The sequence below is a fragment of the Talpa europaea genome, assembly GCF_964194135.1.
Source record: "Talpa europaea genome assembly, chromosome: 1".
In the NCBI taxonomy this organism is placed as follows: Eukaryota; Metazoa; Chordata; class Mammalia; order Eulipotyphla; family Talpidae; genus Talpa; species Talpa europaea.
In genome coordinates this window covers 69,050,647-69,075,018 of record NC_140073.1, presented here as the reverse complement: position 1 = coordinate 69,075,018, position 24,372 = coordinate 69,050,647, and positions in this window count along the sequence as shown.

Sequence of the window (24,372 nt, the reverse complement as noted above, 5' to 3'; positions counted from 1 at the left end):
AGGGACTAGTTCATGGATTTGACATGTAATTATATTATATTTAACTCTTCTGAGATACTGATTTTTGAATCTTCTCTCCCATTGATCTTTCTGTCATTCAATTTTTAAAAGATCTTCATTTATAAAGCATGAAATGACCAAGTCCAACTTTGGAACTTCTACTTTTCGTATTTAATGAAGACATCTAATTTTTAATTTTAAATACTTCCTTTTCCATCAGAATTATTTTAAAATGTTATTCTTAATTATCTTTGAAGATGACTAAAATATATGCAGCTTTATGTGAAACCTACTGTATTTAGGAGTACATGATGACTTTCACAATGAGTTTAGTTCAAAAATTCAAAGGAAAGTTAGTTTAACAAAAATGTATACTTGGCCTCCCTGGTGGCACAAGCTATCAGCAGCCACTGCAGCACAAGTTTGATCCCCAGCCGGGGAGCTACCCACATGGCACAGCAGACCTCTCCTGAGGGGAGCAGTGGGCGAGACAGGAGAGATCTGCCGCACCATGTGGGATTCTCTCGGCCGTCTGGGAACCGAAACCACACTTCAGAGGCTTGGGACAGCTTCACAGCACAGCGCTCAACCCCCTGCACCACCAGGGAAGCCCACCCCTTTGGAGCCTTTAACCAGTCATTTCGAGCTACTTGCTGCTGAGCTCCTCCTTTGCTTGGGTGGTGCAAAGAAGTTGGAACATCCCCTTTCTCTGGACATCACACTGTTACGATGTCATTGAAACAGAATGAAGAAGGAAAACAAGAAACGTTGATGAGGAGGTGAAGATAAATTAATACTCATTCTCTGTTGCTGGGAATGTGAGACTCTTATGGAAAAGAGTATAAAGATTTCTCAAAAAAAAAAAAAGGTAATACCACACGATTCAGCACTACCACTCCTATGTATTTATCCAAAAACTATGAAAGCTCTAATGTGAATATTTTATGCACCCCTAGTTTCATGGCAGAGTTATTCACCATAGCCAAGAAGTGGAATCAAACTAAATGCCCATCAGCAGACACTGGATAAAGAAATTATCGAGTATATACCAACAGAATAGAATTCAGCTATTTTAAAAAGATGAAATAGTGTCTTTTGGGACAAAATGAATGCCAGAGGGAGAGTAAACAGGTCGTGTCCTCTAATTGGAATAGAGGGAAAGCTCTAGATGGCCTCCTTGTCTGTCTCTTCCCAGAAAGTATTCCAGCAGCCCCCTAGATGTATATTAAATTAGATTCCTGCTCCTTGGGGCCTTGCTTTAAGGTCAGCAAATGAACCTCTTTTACCTAATGCCTGGGTATTTCTCAGCAATGCTTCTTTGGCAGGTGCCTAAGCCTAAGAGCAGGAGCTCTATAAAGGCTGTTTTAAGCTCTCCATGGTCTTCTGCAACCTCATGGATGAGAGATGTCTTGGTTTTCGAAGCTAGATGTTTTGAGAGCTCCTCATGCAGATGTGGGTCTTAAAAGCTGGAAGTCTGATATGGCATTCAAGTCCTTCACTCTTTAGGGAGAAACTCTGTGTTCTGAGTTTCCTCCTGATGGTAGGCTGCAGTTCCCAGGGCAGGATTTATGAAGTGATTACATCCCAACCTGTCCTTCCTTCTCCAGTGTATTCCCCGCTCCCACATGCCCACATGCCCAGTATGTAGGAGTCACACAATTGGTATTTCAATGATTATAGAGGAAATCGCTCCATGAGTAGCTGCAGATTCAGTGTGTCTGTGGGAGGTGTGTTTAGCATCTTCCTACACTGACATCGTGAATAAGAACCCTGTGCAAAGCTTTTGACATACAAGGCAGAAAAGAAAAGATACTCGAAATCAGTAGTTATAAGAGAAATGAAAATCAAAACAACAATGAGATACTAGTATAAGCACACTAGGATATTATTTTTAAAAGTAAAATAAATCTTCTTAAGCACGTGGAGATTTGGAACTCTCATGCACTGCTGGTGGGAGTGTAAAGTGATGTAGCCGCATGAAAAACAGTTTGATGATTCCTCAACAAATTAAACATAGAATTACCGTATATCTTAGAAATTCCACTCCTAAATATTTGCTGAGGAGAAGAAAAAAATATACAAACTTTTATGTGAATGCCCATCAGTGTTAATCAACGATAGACACAATACAGAAACAACCCAATTGCCTATCAGCTCAAGAATGGATGAATAAAATGAGCTACATCTATATGATGAAAACATATAATAGAAGGGGGTTTTGATATGTTACAGCACTGATAATCTTAACCCAGGATGGCTAGAAGAATTCAGGCATAAAAGTCAACAAAATGTAAAATTTCATTTGTATGACATTTCTAAAAGAGGCAAGTCTATATAGAAAGAAAAATAATTAGTGATTTCAAGGAAATTGTAATGTGCAGAGGTGAGGGTTTGGAGTGACTTCCAACGGGTACTTGAGATAGTTGAAGAACATTGTTTGTATATTGCAAAACACTTGTACAATTAAATTTTATATAAATTATGTGATTTTATTTAAAATTTTCTTCAGTATCTATTTTGAATTTTCTTTACACAAGTAGATTAAAGTATGTTTTGTTGTGAATCTCTGAGTCTATTCTATCTGGAATTTGCTGAGTTTCTTTAGATGTGTAGAGTAATATTTTAATTAAATATTGCACGTGTCTAGTTAATATTTTTTTTTATTTTTTATTTTTTATTGTTTTAAAGATTTATTTTTATTTTATTTATACAAGAACTGGCCAGATGTGCTGGAGGGTGAGAGGATTCACCAGAGACAGAGTGGGGAGCAGAACAGGCAGATGACCTAAATAAACTGCTGAGGGGAGCAGTGGGCGAGACAGGAACAGTCTGCGGTGCCAGGCCATGTGGGTTGCTCTGTGGCTGGTGGGTATTGAACTCGTGCTGCAGAGGCTGCGAAGAGCTTCACAGTGCTGTGCTCAAAGCCTGTGCCACCAGGAAGGCCCAATGATTTTTTAAATAGCCATTTTCCTCTCTCTTTTTGAGACTTTCATTTTGCATATTCTGGTATACTTAATGGTATCTCACAAATCTCCAAGGATCTTTCTACTGTTCTTTGTTCTTTAATTTTTTCCTTTCATTTCTGAAATAACAAGACTGGATAATAACAGACTATCTTCAAGTTCACTGACTTCTTCCATTTGATCAGATTTACCTACTCAAATGAGCAAAATGAATATCTATTGCTGTTTTCTGTTTATTATTTAGGAAAACAACCATTTTATATATATATATATATATGCATTTGATTACATTTTCCCTATTCATAGGTCAAGTCTGGAAATTTTCTCATCATTTTTATGATGATAATGTATAAGAGGTCTTTATTTCATCATTTTTGATGATGCCATCCAACATTTTCTTATATACATAATTTTATGAACAAACTTACCTAATAAGTAAATTTTAAAAGGTAACATACTTAACTTCACATGCTATAAAATTTCTAAACTTAAGTTAAGAAGGGATAAACTAAATCATGTTCAGAAAACCGTATAGTACTTATTTATACCCATTTTCTGATTTTCTCCAAAGAGCTCATAGTTCTAAATTCTTATTTGTGATTATCATATTATCACTGAATAAATACATGTTTATTTACTTGACAACTATGACCAGCTGTTATAAAATATACATAGTGTATATATTTATTCATATAACACCTCTATCATCCTATTAAATAAAAATAATGAACAGTTGTTATCTGCTTCTTTCTAGATCTTTGAATATTATTCTGTCCTGGCCTTTTATTTTTATTTTGTATTTTTTAAGATTTATTTATTTTCACACAAGAGCTGGGGCACAGGCCTGAGGTGCGGGAGGGTGAGAGGATTCACCAGAGACAGAACAGGGAGCACAAAAGGCAGGCTGACCGAAATACACTGCTGAGGGGAGCAGGGGGTGAGACAGGAGAGGTCTGTCATGCCATGTGGAATCTCCCTGGCCGGCAGGAATCAAACCTGCACTGCAGAGGCTTGGGATAGGCTCACAGTGCTGCACTCAACCCCTCTGTACCCCCAGGAAGGCCCCTGACCTTTTATTTTTAATGCCCACCACAATAGCCTGAGTTCAATCCCCCAACAGGTAGTTAACCCACATGGCACAGCAGACCACTCCTGTCTTGTCTGCTGCTCCCCTTGGAAGTGTATTTCAGTAGATCCGCCTGTTCTGCTCCCCACTCCGGCTCCAACATCCCACACTTTTGGCCTGCACCCCAGTTCTTCTATGCATAAATAAACAATTAAATGAACAAACAAACAAACAAATAAAATAAATAAATAAATCTTTAAGATATATAAATAATAAATGAACATTCATTTCTCCAATTGGAGATTGAATTTCTTGTGAAGAGTTATGTTCCTAGTAATTACCATCATGCCCAAAACCTTGAATGTATTCATAAAATATGGATCCAAATAATATCTTTTGTAAATCATATTATTTTATAAAAGGTACATCATGCTTGCTTTTTTTATGCGTTTCTGGTTTATCAGGTTTAAATTAATATTCATAGGAATCTTTCTCAAGTTGATTTATTTAATATTGACTATCATTATTTCATACAACTTATATTTATCACATTTCAACTCTGTGCCAAACCCTGTAGTAGGTGTTATATAAGCAGGAGAGTTATGAAAAACTATGACCTTGCCTTCATAAAGGTTACATTTTAGAGAGAGAAAATAAAAAAAAAAATACAAAAATAAAAATCAATTACATTCATAAGAAAAATAGAGTGCAATAGAAAACAACAAGTAAAAGGAGAGTGGCCATTTTCAGCAAGACATTCATCTCTAAAAACAGTAGACATTTAACTGGGGACTGCCTGTGTGTTCAAGTTCAGTTCATGGAACGATCTGGGGGGAACTGACACATATTCACACCTTCAAATACAAAGTAGATTGTTTACCTGGGGGATACATATGTACATTTTCTGAAGGCTGCTTTTAACCATAAGCACAACATCCTATTAAAAACTTGGGGATGTTAAAACATTTCTTTTGTCTCAATTCCAGAATTGAGTTCTCTACCCACAATACCTTTGTGAATTGAAGGTCTTTGTATTTAAAAATAGTCATTTGGGGGATGGGTGGTTTTGTCTCCCTCCGTGTCCCACCTTAGCTACAGAAACTCTAATGCAAATAGGCGTACATCTTTTTTTCAGGAAAAAGAGAAAAAATCTTCTCCTGTACCTCCCGTTTTATTAGCAAGGGCAAATCTTTTCTGACATGCAACTGTATACTTTTCAATTCCAATTGACCAGATTAGGAACAATAAGTATTCCATAGATGGGGTGTAGAAGACTGGGTTAATAAGTGCCTGCTACTTGCAGTCTCTTTAGTAGAAGATGGACTCTAAATAGTCAAGGATTTTGTGTGAGCATGCATATTTGTATGTAGAACAGTTGGGTAGCCAGGAACAACATCTGTCACAATTAAATATTTGTATTTAATCCTGAAGCTACGGAAAACCTTAGAAACCACCAATATTTACTTTAGGAAATCCTTCTGCCTCATTTTATAGTTGATGAAGTATCAAGTAAATGAAGTTTTGCCCGAGACCCAAGGAAAGAGAATAATAAGGACGTTTCTCCTACAGCAAGGATGCACTTCATTGTGTCCTATGCTTCCCAGAGTTGAATGAAGGGGATTGATTTTTAGGAGGAAATTCCTCCAAAAGGCAAGAAAGCACTAATTTACATTATTCAATAATTAAAAGTCTTTTTTTTTTTTTGCATTGTCAGTGATAATTTCTAAATTCGACTCTACTTAATAAACATGATTTTGATGCTGTAAATACATACAAGTGTTGGTTTCCACTCCCATTATCATTTTTAAAATAATTCTTTGGTCTATAGTAGGTGAGTAAATAATGCTAAAAATAATGTGTTTTAGAATTTCAGAGTGAAACATACCTTAGAATAAAGGGAGGAGGAAAAGTATCATAGAGCTTCAAAGAGTTGCATTTTGTTTATATTTTACTTGATTTTAAAATGAATATATACACATTTAGACCAATATTCATATGTTTCAAATATCTAGATGTCTGGAGTCATATTGAGCTAACATTACTGAAGTCATAAAAGCATTAATGGAAAAGCAGATAAATAAGGAACCATTAACCATCATTTTAGTATAGAATGAACAGACAATAATAGCTTTTTGCGTGAGCATCTGATACTCTCTCTGTTCTCCTTGGAAGCTGCTTTCACTTGGGGTATTTCTGGTATGAGGAAGAATATATAACTTTCTGGTAATCAGCTATAAGCTGTAAGCTCTGAATGAATCATTTTCATAGAGGAAAGATGAAGCCTATGTATTTCAGGATAGAGTTTTAGGTAAATGTTTCTTCTATTTTTAATGTGCATCACAGATGTAATGCCTTGTTGGCTTTTTATAATAGTTCTCCCTATAAAAGTCTTTCCTCTATAATTATTATCAGATAAACTTGAAGATGAAAAAAACTCTCCCAGACTGATATTGTTTAGGTACCTGGTTTAACAGAAGCAGCAGAAGAGAACAGGCTAATGTATTTATCATTTCTTCATTCCAGGGTTTCAGTGTTGATTATTTCTTCCTCATTCTTGTCATCCATTCAAGTGTACTGAAAATCTTGTTCTGAGAAACAGCGATTAAAGGGGGAAAAGAATAAAATAGTAAATTGTACCCAGCTTCTACTGTCTTATAAACACCTAAGTAGGTCACTGTACCTGAATCTGAACGTGAGGAAGGGAGTGCTGATTCAGTAGGTAGCAGAAGGCAAGAAACCATCTCAGAGAGATGGAAATTAAGGAAAGTTTCCTGGACAAGGTTATAAATTCACCCAAATACTAGAATGTGAGGAAAATTTCATTAAATGAATGAGAGGAAGCAGAAAAGAGTCTGGGAAGAAGAAGAGGACAAATGAGCCCCAACCTACAATGGTTCAACTTAAAAAATTTCAACTTTAAGATGGTATAAAAATAAGAAACATTGCATAGAAACTATACTTCAGATTTTGAAATTTGTTCTTTGCCTGGACTAGTGGTATTTGGTAGAAACTGCCTGTTGATGTTGGCCATTAGACCCCAGGATCGTGAGAGGAAACAACCAATACTGTACAAACTTTCAGTACAGTATTCAATAAATTACACGAGATGATCAACACTATTATGACATAAAGTTTGTGGTAGATGATTTTGCCCATTTGTTGGCAACTGTGAGTTTCTGAGCAGGTTTAAGTTTGATGAAGCTGACCTGTGATATTTGGTAGATTAGCTGTATTAAATATATTTCCAATTCATCATGGATCTATTGAAATATAACACCATTCTTGAGTCCAGGATGGTCTGTAGATGTAAAATTGTGCCTGTGCTTGGTGAAATGAAAGAACACCCACCAACCAACCCCCTGTAACTCCCATGCCATCTACACATGGAACCTCTTTCAGGCAACATTTTGCAGAATAAGAATATCATTCTTAATAACCCATTATAAAATATAGTCCTTGCTAAAGAAAATACCATTTCAGAGGGAGACTGGCATGAAAAGTTTAAAAGGGAGAGTATGGCTGAAAGTTCTTCTGACCCAGGCAGGATATCTGTTTTCCTCAGAAAGATACTCACTAGAGGCTGGACAGGGATTACACAAAAGATGAATACACCATGGGTCTTCAATTAAGAAATAAACAAATGTGGTGCAAAAGACCTACTCTGAGTATATTAGTAGGATAGGTATATGAGGAGGAATAGGAGGGGCTGATGTTAGCAGGTCAGATTACATTTCTCTCAATGGAGAGCTGCATCTTTATTTATTCTAATTAATATTTTATTTTATATAATTCTTACATCATTTTTCATTTTTGCACAATGTATGCATTTTCATTTTGGTTATATTCCCCATACAATTGCACACCCCCCCCCTTATTTTGACCATACTCCTTCCTCTCCCCTTCCCTCCCCCCCCCAACCCCATAGTTTGTCTCTGGTGTATAGTTGCTTGTTGATTTTGGTTTGGTTTTTACTTTGTATTAATTAGTCTTTTTCCTGGTTGTTTATTTAGGTTTTCTAAGTTCCTGCTATGAGTGAGACTATCCGGTATTTTTCTTTTTCTTCCTGGCTTATTTCACTGAGCATGATCCCTTCCAGCTCCATCCATGTTGCTGCAAATGGCATGAGTTTATATATATTTTTTTTAATGTTAGTATTTTATTTTATTTTTTAAGATTTCTTTATTTATTTATACAAGCACTGGGTACAATCAGAAGCGCGGGAGGGTGAGAGAATTCACCAGAGCCAGAGCGGGGAGCAGAGCAGGCAGAAGGACCGAGGTACACTGCTGGGGGGAGCAGCGGGCAGCAGGGGAGGTCTGCGCACCATGTGGGACCCTCCTCTGGTGGCCGGGGAGCAGCCGGGGATCGAACCGGCGCCGCAGAGGCCGCGGGCAGCTTTGCAACCCAGTGCTCAACGGCTGCGCCACCGGGGAGGCCCCGAGTTTATCTTTTTTGATTGCTGAGATATATTCCATGGTGTATATGTACCACATTTTCTTGATCCAGTCATCTATTTTGGGGCATTTGGGTTGTTTCCATAGCTTAGTTTTTGTAAATAGTGCTGCTGCTATAAACATAGGGGTGCAGGTGCAGGTGGAATTAATGTTTCTGTGTCCTTTGCTAGTTTTTTTAATATGTGCCATTCTCACTGGTGTAAGATGGCATCTCATTGTAGTTTTGATTTGCATTTCCCTGATTACAAGTGATGTTGAACCTTTAAAACTTTGAGACTGGTTTTTAAATGACCATAGTTTTGCTGTCAGCAACAGAGAATTAGTTATTCAACACTCATTCCTGCATGATAATGTGTCTAGTATTGCACCTTGTTCTAGAAAAGCACTGCAAGAATATGTTGCTTTCTATGTGGTGCCATAGAGAAATTTCAAAAGCATTCCTATATATGATGCCCTTAATATTGTTTGTGGTCAACATATTAGTGAACTCTGTTATTCTTCAGATGTCAACTGAGAAGAACAACATGTAAAGGTGTTCTCTCAGTGAACGCCTTAGAGGGATTTTCCTCCATCTGGTCTTCCTTGCTCCCTCACTGCCTCCTCCTCTTCTCATTTTTCCTCTTCTTTCTCCTTCTCATTTTCCTTTTTTTTCCTTTTCTTTATTTTTTTCTTTTTTTTTTTTTTTTTGGTATCATGGTAAGCATTCAAATGGGAGAGAGTGAAATTAGGAAATGTCTTATTCATAGAGATTGGTTACTTGGATACTTTTCATTGTTGATAAATTGTAAGTTTCAGAGGAAGTGGCAAAGTGGGGGGTCCAAAGAATGGTGCAAAATAAAAGCATGGAGACATGGTGACAGTTCAGAAACAGAGAACAAACAGAAACACACATTTTCTCTGATTATGAGATATATTTTTCAGAATATACAGAAATAAACTTCAAAAAGTAATATATTCAAGTATACAACTCAAACACAAACATACCAATCACAAATTGTCCAATCTCTTCAGCTTTTCTTTTCACTGAACTCATAGGATGCATAAATTATATGTCTCGCTTTATGATTGAAATGATGCAAACAAAACACTAGCACAATTACTGAAACAGGCAAGCACTACAAAAAAGTTTGCTTTGATTAGCACTTACCTTGGATCAGGCCTGTATTTTTTTTTTCTTTTAGCATAAGCAAGTTTGTCAGATTTTATTTACTTAATTTATGTTATAATAATTTATTGTTTCCAGTGTAGTAACATTAGGATCCTTCGCATAAGGTATCACCACCACAAGGTACCTGCCTCCCATAGTCACCCACCATAGTCCATTTGTGCTTCCTTCCCCTTTTCTGCTCCTATACCTCCCCCAATTCCTCTCTTCTTGGATGCGTCAGTTCTATAGTCAGTTTTCATGGGTTAGTTTTTTTGTTTTTGTTTTTATTTAAATTTAAGAACCCGGGTACAGGCCAGATGCACAGGACAGGGAGAGGATTCACCAGAAACAGAGTGGGGAACAGAACAGGCAGACTGATGAAATATACTGCTGAGGGGAGCAGCGGGCATGACAGGAGAGGTATGCTCGCCATGTGGGTTGCTCTGAGGCCGGCGGAGATCGAACCGGCGCTGTAGAGGCTGCCGACAGCTTCACAGTGCAGTGCTCAACCGCCTGCACCACCAGGGAGGCCCATGAGTTAGTTTTTAAGGTTATCAATCTCTGATTCTTAGTTTGGTTTCTCTATATTTCACATGCTAGTGACACCATCAGATATTCTGTTTTGTCCTCCTGACTTATTTCACTTAACATTATCTCTTCCAACTCCATCCATGTTGCCGTAAATAGCACGACTTTATGTTTTTTGAATGCCGAGTAACATTCCATTGTGCATATGTAACACATTTCCTTGATCCACTCATCTGTTTTTGTACTTTTAGGCTGTTTCCGTGTCTTGGTTATTGTAATGTTATGCATATAGGAGTACAAATTCCCTTTCAAATGAGAGGGTTTTTTTTTTTAATTTTAAGAGTAGATATGTAGGAGTAAAATTGCTGAATCATACGGTAGATCCACTTTTAGTCTTTTGAGAAACCTCCATATTGCTTTCTATGGGGACTGGAAGAGTCTACATTCCCACCAACACTTTTGGAGGATTCCTTTTCCTCTCATCCTCACCAGCACTTGCTGTTTCTGGTCATTTGGATGCAGGCCATCTGACTGACTTGTATGAGGTGTTATCTCACTGTAGCTTTGATTTGCATTTCCCTGATGATGTGATAATAAAAATGATGAACTTTTTTTCTATGTGCTGCTGGCCATCTATCTGCTGATTTAACTCTTTCTCCCATTTCTTGATTGGGTTATTTTTTTCTTCTTCTTCTTTCTGTTGAGTTGTATGAGCTCTTTATAGATTTTTGCTATCAATACCTTGTCAGATGTGTAGTGTGAGCATTTTCTCTCATTTCATTGGGTGTAAAAGCCATTCAAAAATCACAATGCTATGACATAAGTTAAATGATTACTTCATTTTCAGAAACTGAGGCATAGAGAAGTTAAGCAACTTGTGTAGTGTTACACCTGGAGTGCATGATGAAGTCAGGACGTTGACCCCAGTAGGATTTCTTAACCTCTCATCATTCTTGGACTTTGCAGCAAGTAAAATTGCCATTCACGCTGCAGTAGACCTCATTACCATCTGCTTTTATAGCAGTATTAGGTCTTTGGGTTATAGCTGGCAATTTTTCCCTGGGCAGCTATACTTCTGCTTAGGATGCAGACTTGGTAAGACTGCTTCTCTGGATGCCATCCAGGGATCCTCAGTCACTTGCCCACTCACCAGCCCAGGCTAGTTGGAAGTAGAGTGGGTATAAATGTGTTGCTAACTGGCATGGTTTGAGGGCTTCCATCAGGGGAGTTGTGAAATTCAACAGGCTGACACAGCACATAGAGAAAGACTTTCCTCATCACATGTTCTTCAACAGAGCACCAGGGGGTTGAGAACTTTTATTCAAAGATTATACAATAAGCTCCCAAGAATTCCCAGGCTGTTTATACTTCATAGGCATTGAATATGCTTTACATATTTAATTTGATAAAAAACTCAGAGGACCTCTGTAAACCACATATTATCAACTAATTTCACAGCAGAAGAAACAGAATCCCTTGGAGAGTAACACACCCAAATGTAGATGGAAAGAAAACAAGAGCAGTAATTTAAAGTGCATGAGTTTGTGGTCTGTTTATTCTCCTACTTTGCCTTTCCTTTCACCACTGCATGAGCCATCTTGCATTAGCCACCAACACAGACATATGGCTACAAACAATTTAATTTACACTTTCACTAAAATTATAGAGATGAGAAAAGCTAGACTCACCAAAATGTAAACATTTGTTGCAGAGTCCTTGAGCAGTATGAGTGTTTAACACATCATACAAAGAGAAACTACAGAAGGAGGAGAGTTGTAGAACTAATGACAGTTTATTCTCTAGCTGCAAAATCTGGATGATTTAATAGCTAGAGAATCTTATAAACAAAACCATGTTAGCATTTTAGAAGCAGTGTGTTCTCCATTTCTAAATCATCAAGTACAACAACATCCAGTTCGCAAACGGTGATCCTCAGGGAAGGAGCAAGAGCATCACACAGGCATATGTTAGAGATGGAAATACTCAGACCTTCCCCAGACCTGTGGAACCATAGTTTCTGGAATGAGGACCAGTGACCTATGTTGAATAAGTTATGCAGGTAATCTGAATCACATTCAAGTTTGAGAACTACCATTCGAGTGCAAGGGTTTGCAAACACTTTCTGTAAAATGCTAGATGCTAAATAATTTAGTCTATGAAAATGGTAGGGTCTCTACGCCACCACTCTGCTCTGCCATTTTGTGAAAAATATCATGCACAGGACTAAAACAAATAGACATGACTCTGTTCAAATAAAATTTTTTTCACAGACACTGAGATTTGATTTTGAGATGATTTTCATTTGTCAAAAATTTTCTTTTCATATTTTCAAATGTAAGATATGTATTTAGTTTTGAGGCTTCACAAAAATGGTACCAGGGTGGATTTGGTTCACATTTTGCCAGATCCTACTGTAGTGTCAACAAGCAGCATGAATCTTTATTCATGGTTTTACCTTTTCCATGTATTCCTCTTAGTCTCAGGAACTCAACCCATACCTCAGTTTCATCATCTATAAAATGGAGGGAATAATATTTTCTTGAGGGTGTTTGTCAGACAGCAGATGTAAAATAATGGGCATAGATATCAAACCAGGTGAGTCCTCACCCATCTTTTCACAATCAATTCTACAATTCTAAAACCCTATCTTCTACAGAAAAGTAAATATATTCTGGTTGCTTTTAGTCTTCTCAGAATGGTAGTTACTTTTTTGGAATGATTTTTCTCCTTAATGAACTACCTCCAAAACAATTCCCATAAGTCAGACGTTCTGACTTCCTTCAGAAGATTTCTGTTTATCCCCAATCTTGCATCTCAGATATCCATGTCAGACATGGACCCCAGATTTCAGTTTCTTTAGTGAAGACAAAGAGTAACATATGGCTCCAATTAAGAAACAGCAGGAATGGAGCATTTCCCCCTCCTTTCAAACTATAAGAACAACTAAGCAAACTGGTTCAAAAGCAAACAAGGTTTGCATTAGGCGGGAATAAGTGTAGACACTCCCCCCTTGTCCACCAGAAAATGCAGTTGAGGAAGAACAAATCACTTTTGCTGAAAGTGAAGAACTGGCAGCCAGCAGAGCACACAGGCATACAAAAATGCCCTGATAGCTATGGAATTTTTGATTGACTTCTTAACTGACAAAGAATAGCCTGGTAGATGACAACAGATGTAGGCCTTGACAACACTGGTATAATGAAAAGTGTTGTCTGTATTCCAATTCATATTATGTGTGTGCACCTCTTTTAAGCCAATCATACTATATCTAGTATCAGCAAAAAGATTATGGAGAATATGGAGAATGTGGAGATTTTACCCACATTGTAGCTTAATACACATGAAATTACTAGATAACTTTTCCAAGGGTGGTTTTACAAAGGATGCTCTTTACTAAGGGCAGAGTCTAATACCACACACCACTTATTTGCTGTGTGGCCTTAAAGAGGTAACTTAATGATTTGGTGTTTTCCTCATTTTTTTTTTAAAGTAATAAAATTAAATTTCAGAGGGATGAAGTCAAATGGCACTAGGAAGTCTACGCAGAAAAGGCTTCAAAAGAGGTACAATCAGTCAGTGGTGTGTTGCAAAGACTCCCAGGCTCCCTCAGTGCATTGCAAACTTTTCTTTCCAACCCCATGTTTGTGGTTTGAAATCAGTTATGTGCAAACACTACAAATGAGGGTCAGGAGAACCAGTTCTTAAACATTTTCTAGAATTCTACTGTATGCAGTCTACCTGGGCCACAGCTCTCTGCCTGTACTTTATTTCCCAATGGTGGAAATCTTGGCCCTGATATTTCAGGCTTAGCCAGAAGCTATTGGCAAGACATTTTGTGTAAAAGAAGACTTTACAGATGTTATGAAATTGCTGCTCACATTTGGGCTCCAGTTAGCGAAGCCCAATACTTCAGGAAACAAATATTAGCAATAAAACTAAAGTCTGAACAAAATTGACAAAGTTTGTTTATTCACACATTTACAGCAGAAAATTCATAAAATTTTGAGCAGAGGCTAAGATATTAAGAAGGATTTAGAGAAAAATATAGAAATCATTGAGACAGTCTGACAGGCCAGTATTCTATTTTCATGGTATTTTTGCTAATTGGGGACTTTCTACTTGTTTTTCAGATGCATGTGGTAGTTCTTGGCTACGAAGGGGTGAATATAAAGTTTGGGGACAATTCCAAAAATAAAAGGTGATGCAAGATTAGCAGAAAAAGGTTTTCTGTGATGATCATTTGGGGGAGGGAGGAGTTTTGGGGTCAAATCACCAAACTAATCCTTGTTGAGGGGCTGGTTGGTTGCATGGGAGTCCTCAGAGAAAACAACATTGTATGTGAACATCAGAAAGTATAGAAAGCTAGAAGCAGGCTATATGCCCAATAAAATATTTTTGGAATCACACAAAAATCTTGTGATTTTTTTTTGAATTTTTTTTTATTTTTGAATTTTTTTTACATCATTGTTCATTTTAAAACAATATCTGCTTACCCCACCCCCTCAGGTGTAGTCCCCATAGAGTTTCCTTCCCCAAGGCACCCGTGCACCATCACCTCAGTCCCCTGTGCTCCTCCCTCCCTCCCTCTGATCCCTCTCCCGCCTCCTCCCCTGCAGGATGGCTCTGATTTATAATTGTCCATTTTTGCTTTGTTGTGTTTTGTACTGTTATTATTTTTTGCACTGATGTCTTATTGGGTTCCCCTATATTCCTGCTATAAGTGAAACCAATCTATATTTTTCTTTTTCCTTCTGGCTTATTTCACTGAGCATAATTCCTTCTAGCTCCATCCACGTTGCTGCAAATGGCATGAGTTTATCTTTTTTGATTGCCGAATGATATTCCCTTGTGTATATAAACAATATCTTCTTGATACAGTCATCTATTTTTTGGGCATTTACCTGTTGTAAATAGTGCTGCAATATTTTTAAGGAGACAGGTAGAAATATGAAAACTTGAATTTATAATTTGAATTAAATAAGGATTACATTAACACAATTTCCATGAAAGCTGCAAACGCCATTCACTAACCCAGTACAGAAATCCCTAAATAGCCTCCTTTTATAGATAAATTCTTACCTTACATACTCATTTGCTATCACTTTCTCAAATTAAAACAATTCAGGACACCTGAAAACATTTCCTGAAATGATGGCTGCTAACTCTACTTAAATATCTTCAGGGATGAGCAACTCATTACTCTGAGAAGTAAAATGGATTTGATGTTGGAGACTAGTTTCCTTTGATTGAGTTGAGATGCCTGTTTCACTTTGATTCATCACCTACAAGTTGATCTCCGAACAACAGAGCTTATTCCACATATTCATCCTTCTGTTTAGGTAGGCAGGCAGCGTTTGATTTCCTCCAGGTCTCTTGTGTGATAAGTATTTTCAGCTATTCTCAAATGAAAGCATAGAATGTGACACTTCTCAGAATCCTATCATCTGGGACAGAAAAGTTTATTTTTTTATTATTATGATTTGTGTATGTGTGTAGAACTGGGGTGTGAGAGGTGCCAGGGGTGAGATGATTCATCAGAGACAGATTGGGGAGAAGAAGAGGTGGATTTACACCCTATAGTGAAATACACCCCCTTCTAAGGAGAACAGTAAACTCAGATCATAGGCTGATAGCATCGAGACTTAACCCCTAGGCCACTAGGGAGGGCCCGGAAATGTTAACCTTTCTCTGGAGTAACAGGACAAAGCATCCTAGAGAAGAATGAGCAGCATCCTAAGCAGGAAGAAGCATTTGCTCTATGATTATTCACAATTTTTTTTAAGGATTTATTTATTTATGCATACAAAAACTAGGGTGCAGACCAAAGGTGCAGGGGGTGAGAGGATTCACCAGAGACAGAGTGGGGAGCAGAACAGGAAGAGCTACTGTAATACACTTCTGAGGGGAGCAGCGGGTGAGTCAGGAGAGATCTGCTGCACCATGTGGGTAGCTCCTGACTGGTGGGGGCTCGAACTCGTGCTGCAGTGGCTGGTGATAGCTTGATAGTGCTGTCTTCAACCCCTGCACCACCAGTGAGGCCCTCCCTATTCAGAATTATTAATATTAGTTGTCAGGACAATAGACATGCAGATCTAAGTTGATATCAATTATTTGATACTTTCATAGGAAAACAGGCATAAGTGCCATTGTCAGCTGACACTGCAACAAATATGTTTCCTCTCATTTCACTCTTTAAATGACATTATTAAAACTTCTATGACCAAAAGATCACAGTTGTAACCTCCCATCCTCTTGCATGGTCTGTATGTACATCAGCAATTGATTTGTCTTGATTTTCTGGAGTCATCTCTCTGACTCTCATGAGGACCAACTTTTCCTGTCTTCAATATTCCATACTACAATACCATGATTTCTAACTTTTATTTCCTCACTAAAGAATGTATAACAGTAGGGCGGTTCCTCAAAAAATTAAAAGTAAAAATGACTACATGATTTAACAATTCCACGTCAGAGCATATATAAAACAATGGAAGCGGAGTATTGAAGAGATACTTGTTCACCCATATTCATCACGGAATTATTCACCATAGTCAAGAGGCTCAAGCTGCCTGTGCCCACCAACAGATAAATTAATAGACAAACTGTCGACTGTACTTACAGTGTTACAGTGTCAGCCTTAGAAAGAAGAGTGATTCTAACACATGCCACACATGGTGAGCCTCGAGGGAATCATGCACAGTGAAATGAGCCAGCTACAAGAGGCAGATCCTATAAAATCCCACTCATATGAAGTACCAAAGTAGTCAAAATCATGGAGACAGAAAGTAGAAGAGTGAGTGCCAGGGACTGGAGTAGAAAGGGAAATTATCATTTAGTGGGGAGAGCTTCAGTTTAGGAAGATGAAGTTGTTCTGGGCATGAGGATGGTGTGATGGTGGCACAGCTATGTGGTTGTGCTTGACACTACTAAACTGTGCAATCAGCAGTGATCAAATGGCCAATTAATGTTGTTAGTTGCCAAATAATGGAAAAAGCCCATATAGAAACACTGCTTTTAGCAGAAGATGAAGATGTCTTACAAATTCCTGGTCATCTGGGTGCCTCAATGGTGCCCCGCCCAGACTGTTCCCCCACCCACATTGTTCCCCCGCCATGGCTGTACCCCCACTCTGACTGTTCCCCCTGCCCTGACTGTACCCCCCACCCAGACTGTTCCCCCACCATGACTGTCCCCCTCACCCTGACTGTTCCCTCTGCCTTAGTGAAACCCCGTATCCTCAGCTTCTCCAATGTTATCTTTGTCTTCTCCTTTCATTACCCTTCCCTTAATGGATTTCATGGAAGTTTCATGGTAGCATTAATTCCCTTTGGGTAAACAATTGAAATGTTGGCAGAACAGGTTTAAAATTGAACCAGAATTGCTACCTTCTATTTTGTAGCCACAGGGTAATTTTGAAGAAAAATTGTACTACCTTTGGATTCACTCTTTTATTCTACTTGCTATGGTATATATATTTTTTCTTCTAAGTTCAATCTGGTAATTTATTTAAAGCATAAAATCTACAAATTAGATTTATAAAAACCTCCTAAAATTAAATGTAAGGAAATTAAGTCCTATAATTTCAGAAGAGAAATATCAATTGAGTATTTATATCATTGTGTGTTTGCTTAACAGATAATGAACACCTTTAATTTGCAGGTGTCTTCTGTATACATTTAAATGTTAGATATTTATGACATGAAGAATGCTGTGTGAAGAACCATAAATATAAATCAAGCTCTATTCCCTAAGATTTATAATTGAATTTGCTTTCATTTGTAATTTATGTTAAATAAAATACCCCTCCCATAAAATACTAAGCATAAATTTCTTCCCAATTTGCTAATTCTACATAAAGGTTTAACTAAGCAAATGAAAACAATCCCTTCCTCTCCAAATAGCAAATGATGCAATTAAATAAAATTAACAAGCCAGCATGCAAATTGTAAAATTAAACATGTATCTTGATAAGATTTTAAATAATGTTTAGTATAATATATTCACTTTGCAACGTACTTACTTTGTTTATTGTTTTCTGTCTGTTTCTTATAAATATTTCATTGCTTTGTTAGTTAATTACAGTTTGCTTAGTGATTTCTAAACACATACATTAATTAATTCTCTGTGAGCAGAAATATTATGCCTATTATTAAAGATTGTTGAGGCATTCTCTACCGTATGGTAGTATCTACATCTTAAAAAATACATCTCTATGAAAATAAAGTTAACCCCATATTTATAGACACTATGTTACCTGGCGTGAATATGACCTTCCTCCCTCATCAAGTTCTGTCATCTACTAGAGAGTGTCAGCAGAGAGTAGCTGAAGGGGGTGGAAGAATTTACATAAAGGGGTAAGAGAATTTTTGACTTTGTTGGTTAGATCATCCTTGGCATAATTCATTATTTTTATCATGGTTGCACAAAAGAAAACAAAGACAATATGTAATCAATAGGTCTGGCTGTACTCCAGTGAAACTTATTTATCAACATTGGATTTGGGCTTTCATGTAATTTTCATGTATCATGAAATATTATTATTTTCTTTATGTTACTCATGTATTAAATAAACCTCTATGGTCACAATGACACTCGATTTAATTATGATAATTAGAGTGATGATAATAGTCATACAATTTTTTTGTAGGATGCTATCACCATTTAGTTAATCAACTAGTGTTCTCATTATGTTTATAAGCACTGTGCTTACAAGAGCTCGGGACACAAAAGGCATGCATATTTTACATGATACTTATTTGTCCTATGATATTAATGTACATGTCCATAATGTTTCCTGTGATCAAGAAGATTAGATGTCTTTACATTCTTTATTGTTCCTGTATCCTCTGAGATCCATCTCACAAATAACAAGGGTATATATAATTTTGTATTGTATATATACACTTTTATATATGCAATATTAATTTTTGCATTTGTTAAACATGTGCTTTTATGTATTTATGAGATATAGATATTAATATATAGATATGTCTATCACCATCTTCAGAGGGAAAGAGAGGCCTAATACAGAGACACTTAATAGTAGACACTCAATGAATGCTAGTGGTAGTATAACTAATGTTAATGAATATTTTACTGTTATCTTCTCCTCTTCCTCATCTCCTTCTATTACTAATTATAAAAGAGCATTGCCTTTGCATTGCAGTAAATAAGAAACCCTGAAGGCATAGTCCCTACTTGGAAACCATCCTGCAAAGGCATATATTGAAAACTACAACAATTTTCCAACCATTTTTATTTCAGTCACCTGCAATACTTTCTTCCTAAGAAAAAATTAGAACTCTCCATGTCTTGCAAGAGCTTGATTTAGGGGTAGGACATGGAAGAGCAGGTTGGGAAAGAAGAGCGGTAAACCATTCACTCAGATGATCTTCTGACTTATCTCTATGCATGTTATTAAATCCAAGACTCATGAAACAGAACAATTTCACTTACATCTCTAGAAGATAAGAGAGAGAACACAAGTTAGAACTCCTTCAGAGCCAACTTGCCAAAATGTAGTTGACACAACTGTGCTTAGAATGATATTTTCATCATTTCTGATCATTGAAACCATGAAGAAGACAAGGAGATGAAAAAAGCAAGCCAAGTAAGAGCGATATTTGTAGCCATTGTGTTCAAGGGAAAATCAGGAACATCCTGACAACTCGGAACTTATTATTTTCCACTACAAATGTAACCACTGATAGGAACTGTCACAATACCCAGAAGAGTGGTCTAGAAAGAAAATGACAGTCATCATTGAGTAGCCAATCTAATCACTTAGAAAGAATCTCCTTCCTCGGACACTCAGAGCTACATAAACACTCAGAAGTCTATGATTTTTTTATCATGAGTAAGACAGTTTCCATTTGGAGCAAATTTTTAATATTCCTAAGTAGACAAACATGGATTATATACATGAAATTGTGACTGCTTAGGCCAATATATCACAGAAAAAAAAAAAACTAAAATTCAGAAATAAAGTGATTTTTTTTTATAATTACAGAAATAGTTTGATTCACAACTGTATATAAACATATACACATTTAATTAGGTACATCTGATTACACATTGTTTATGCATGTATTTATCTGAAGTTTATAAAATTTTATACTGTTCAAAATAAAAAGAGTAAAAAGTATTTTTTTTTGTTTTTTACTAGTAAGGGGGAAAGAAACATAAAACAAATGTATCCACTACTTAAGAAGAATTTTCAAAGACATCATGTAGTGGCAGGAAGGGCACAGAGCAGGTTCCTATGACCGGAGCAGACAGGTGAAGGAGGAGTCCTGGACCCCTCAGTGGCCTTTCAGGCTTTTATTGGGATTAACCAGGTACACAGCAGGCAGGGGTGCTGGGGGGGCCGGGAGGCTGGCAGGCCTCTCAGCCCCCAGTAAATCTTCACTCTCTCTGGGCTCATTGATGTTCTCGCGTGGCCTCTCCTTCTCTGCTGGTTCTTTCCAGTCTCTCGCTTGTTCTCCTTCTGGTCTGTTCCCCTCTGCTGGCATCCCCATGATGCCACCCTTATGAGCCCAGTCTCAGCCCTGGTGAGTCCCACCTAGGTATGCCCACACCCATTTCCAGGTGCCTGCCATCAGGCATGCATTCAGGACTGCAGGGATCCATCATCAATCCTAATGGCAGGAGGGCAGAAAAGCCTGACAATTATTTACCCTACACACCATTAATATGGATGTCTTTGTTAATATGTTATTTTTTTCCTTTTCTTCTTAAGATATAGCTGAAGACCATAAGCCTACTGTGAGGAGGGATACACCCCATGACAAATGATAGCTTGCAGTAGAAAACCCAAATAAATGTTAGATCCTTGATTTGTTGGGGAGAACTATATTGTTTCTGGGGTGAGTGGAAAAATGTAGGTCACTAAATTTGTTCATGGTTATTGTCAAGCTTTCATACCTCCCCCTTTCCTGGGGACCACCCTGTTGCAATATGACTCAACAGAGAAGAGGATGAGCCCTATGGCTTTTGAGAGAAAAGAATGATTTGGGAAATTACAAAATGCCTCATTTAAAAGTAAGTATATATTGGGCCTCCCTGGTGGTGCAGGCGGTTGAGCGCTGGGCTGCAAAGCTGCCCACAGCCTCTGCAGAGCCAGTTCAATCCTGGCCAGCCAGCGAGGGTCCCACATGGCATGGCAGACCTCTCCTGTCTTGCCTGCTGCTCCCCGCAGCAGTGCATTTCATCAGTCTGCCTATTCTGCTCTCCACTCTGTCTCTGATGAATCCTCTCACCCTCCCGTACCTCTGGCCTGTACCCCAGTTCATATAAATAAATAAATCTTTAAAAAAAAAAAAGTAAGTATATCAATTATGGTGTCCACCACCCCAGAGAAGAGGGCGAGACTTAGCTAATCCCACTGATAAATTCAATGGACAGATTTAGGAGGGACACATCTTCCACTGTGGTAGCAGATCCTACAAATTATTTGATAGCACCTGTTTGATTATACAAATAAATAGGTTTAAACAACCTATTTGAAATGTAATGGAGAGCCTAAAATAATGCCCAAATGTCAACTCTATAGACTCAGTTTAGAAGAAATTTAAAGTATTGTAGTAAATTCATTAGAAGCATACTAAGCATTTAGACCTACCCTATAATACCAAAAACCGAGAAAATTACAACCTTTATAAGAAAAAAATCAACCTAGGCCAATATTGTAATAAAACAGATATTTAAATTACCTGATGTGAACTAAAATAGCCATTATAAAAGAATTTCAACAATTAATTACAAATTATTCATAAATATGTGAGAAAATACTAACATCTATGAAGAAATAGAACTTATAAAAAAAGAAACAAATTATAGCATTGAAGAATAATGTAAATAGAATCTCATCAACAGTGTGTAATAATAGATTGCATATATCAGGGGAGAAACATAGTGAACGTGATCAACAATAATTATAATTCATACAATTAGAAGAAAAAACAGAGAGAATGCCACTTGAAAAGATAGTGTAAACATTTATGTAATCAAGGCACCAAAAGGAAATAGAATGAGCAAGTGGCTACAGGGTTAATTGTAGAGATACTTGAAAATTTCCCAAATTTAGCAACATGTAGCTTATAAATCCACTATTCTCAATGAACACTGAATTGACAAAATTGACAAAACTGCCTAATATTTCTGCCAGGACTCATCAGAAGTGAACTCCTGAAAATTCAAGAATAAAAAAAAAAAAAGAAAGCAGACAGAGAAAAATGGCACATTATTAATTTAAAAACGAACAAACAAGAAACAGCAATTCAAATGACAAAAGTTTTTTTTCCTTCTTAAACCAGGAAGCTAGAAGGAATTGGCACAATATATTTCAAGTGTTGAAAGAAAAATGTTATCTCCATGAATGCTATATCCAACTGAAAATATGTCACAGAAATGAAGGGAAAATTGAAGCATTTTAAGACAAAGAAAACTTTTAAAATTTATCTAGCAAATATATCCTTTAAAATTGGTTAAAAAGAAATTCTTCAAACCAAAAAGAAATGACAAAAAATATATCATGAAAAAATGAAGAACAGAAGGAATAAAAATTGGAGGAAATATACTATCCTATCCTATTTCTTATAATATACTATCCTATTTCTTATAAAAAGTATACATAATTGTTGATGACTGAGACAAAAAATATAGTCCTGATTTTAAGACAATAATATGTAAAGTGGAAGGGTAAAGGCTTTAAATGGAAATGAAGTTTCCAATCTGTGGTAAAATATTCACACAAATACTGTGATATCATATATGTACATTGTACAACCCAGAACAACCACTCTGAAAATTAAACAATTCTCAGAAATACTAAAAAAAAAAAGTCTATGAGCCCTAAAAACAGACAAAAGCCTTTAAGAACACCATGGAAGGCAAGAAAAAACATAGCAAAAGTAAAACCGAAAATACTACCAGGAGTTGAACCTTAAATTGTAGAAATAAGTGCTAACAAACAATTAGCTGAAATATACAATAAAATCCTAAATACAGTCCTATAAGGTAGATAGTGGCAGAGTGGCAGTGTGTACAAGACAACGACTCAACAATGGACTTCGCACCATCAGCAACTGATGGAACTACTAGATAGAAAGTAGGACTACAGATCACAGAAAATCTGAATAATGAAACCATTTATACAGAGAAAAACTGAGAAGAATCAAATATGTTAAACTGAAACAGAAGAATACACAATAATTTCAGTGCCCATGAGACATTCATCAAGATGGCTCATATTCTGGGCCATGAACTTCAACAAATTAAAAGGGCCTCCCTGGTGGCACAAGGAGTTAAGCAGCAGCACTATGAAGCTATCCACAACTACTGCAGCACAAGTTCCATCCCCAGCCAGAGAGCTACCCACATGGCACAGCAGACCTCTCCTGTCTCCCCGCTGCTCCCCTCAACAGTGCATTTCAGTCCATCTGCCCATTCTGCTCCCCATTCCATCTCTGGTGAATCCTCTTACCCCCCCACATCTCTGGCCTGTACCCCAGCTCTTGTATGCATAAATAAATAAATCTTTAAAAAACAAATTTATGATATCATTCAGAAACTATATTTTTAATCATACTATAATAAAATTATAAATGAGTATCAGAAGACAATAGAAAAAAAGATAAAGCTGTGAAAATTGAATGATACATAGCAAATAATCTATATGACTGAGAAAGTTTAAAAAATAAAAAAAGAACTAAATGAAAATACAATATAGCAAAACTATGTGATGCATGAATAAAAATATTTATAAGGAAATTCATGACCCTAAGTACTTCATCTAGGGTTAGGAAAAGTCTTAGGTCAATAATATAATTTTCTCCTTCAAAAAACATGAAAGGAGAAAACAAACTAAATGAAAAGCAAGAAGAGAAAGGGAATAATAACATAGAGTAGAAAACAATAAACTTTAATAGAGAATAAAAGAGAAAATCAATGACACACATACAAAAAAAAAACCTGACTTTGAAAAGCATTGTCAATAAAACTGATGAATCCCTGACAAGAATTGTAAAAGTAAAGCAAAAAAAAGAAAGAAAGAAAAAAAGAAAAAAGAAGAAGGAGAAGGAGAAGAAGACAAAACAAAATTAAAACATGGATACCAAATTGAGCAAGAAAAACATTCATCAAAATGAGTCACTACTAGAATTAGGGGACTCTAGAATATGGGGATATTAGAGTCTTATGCTCATAAAACTGACA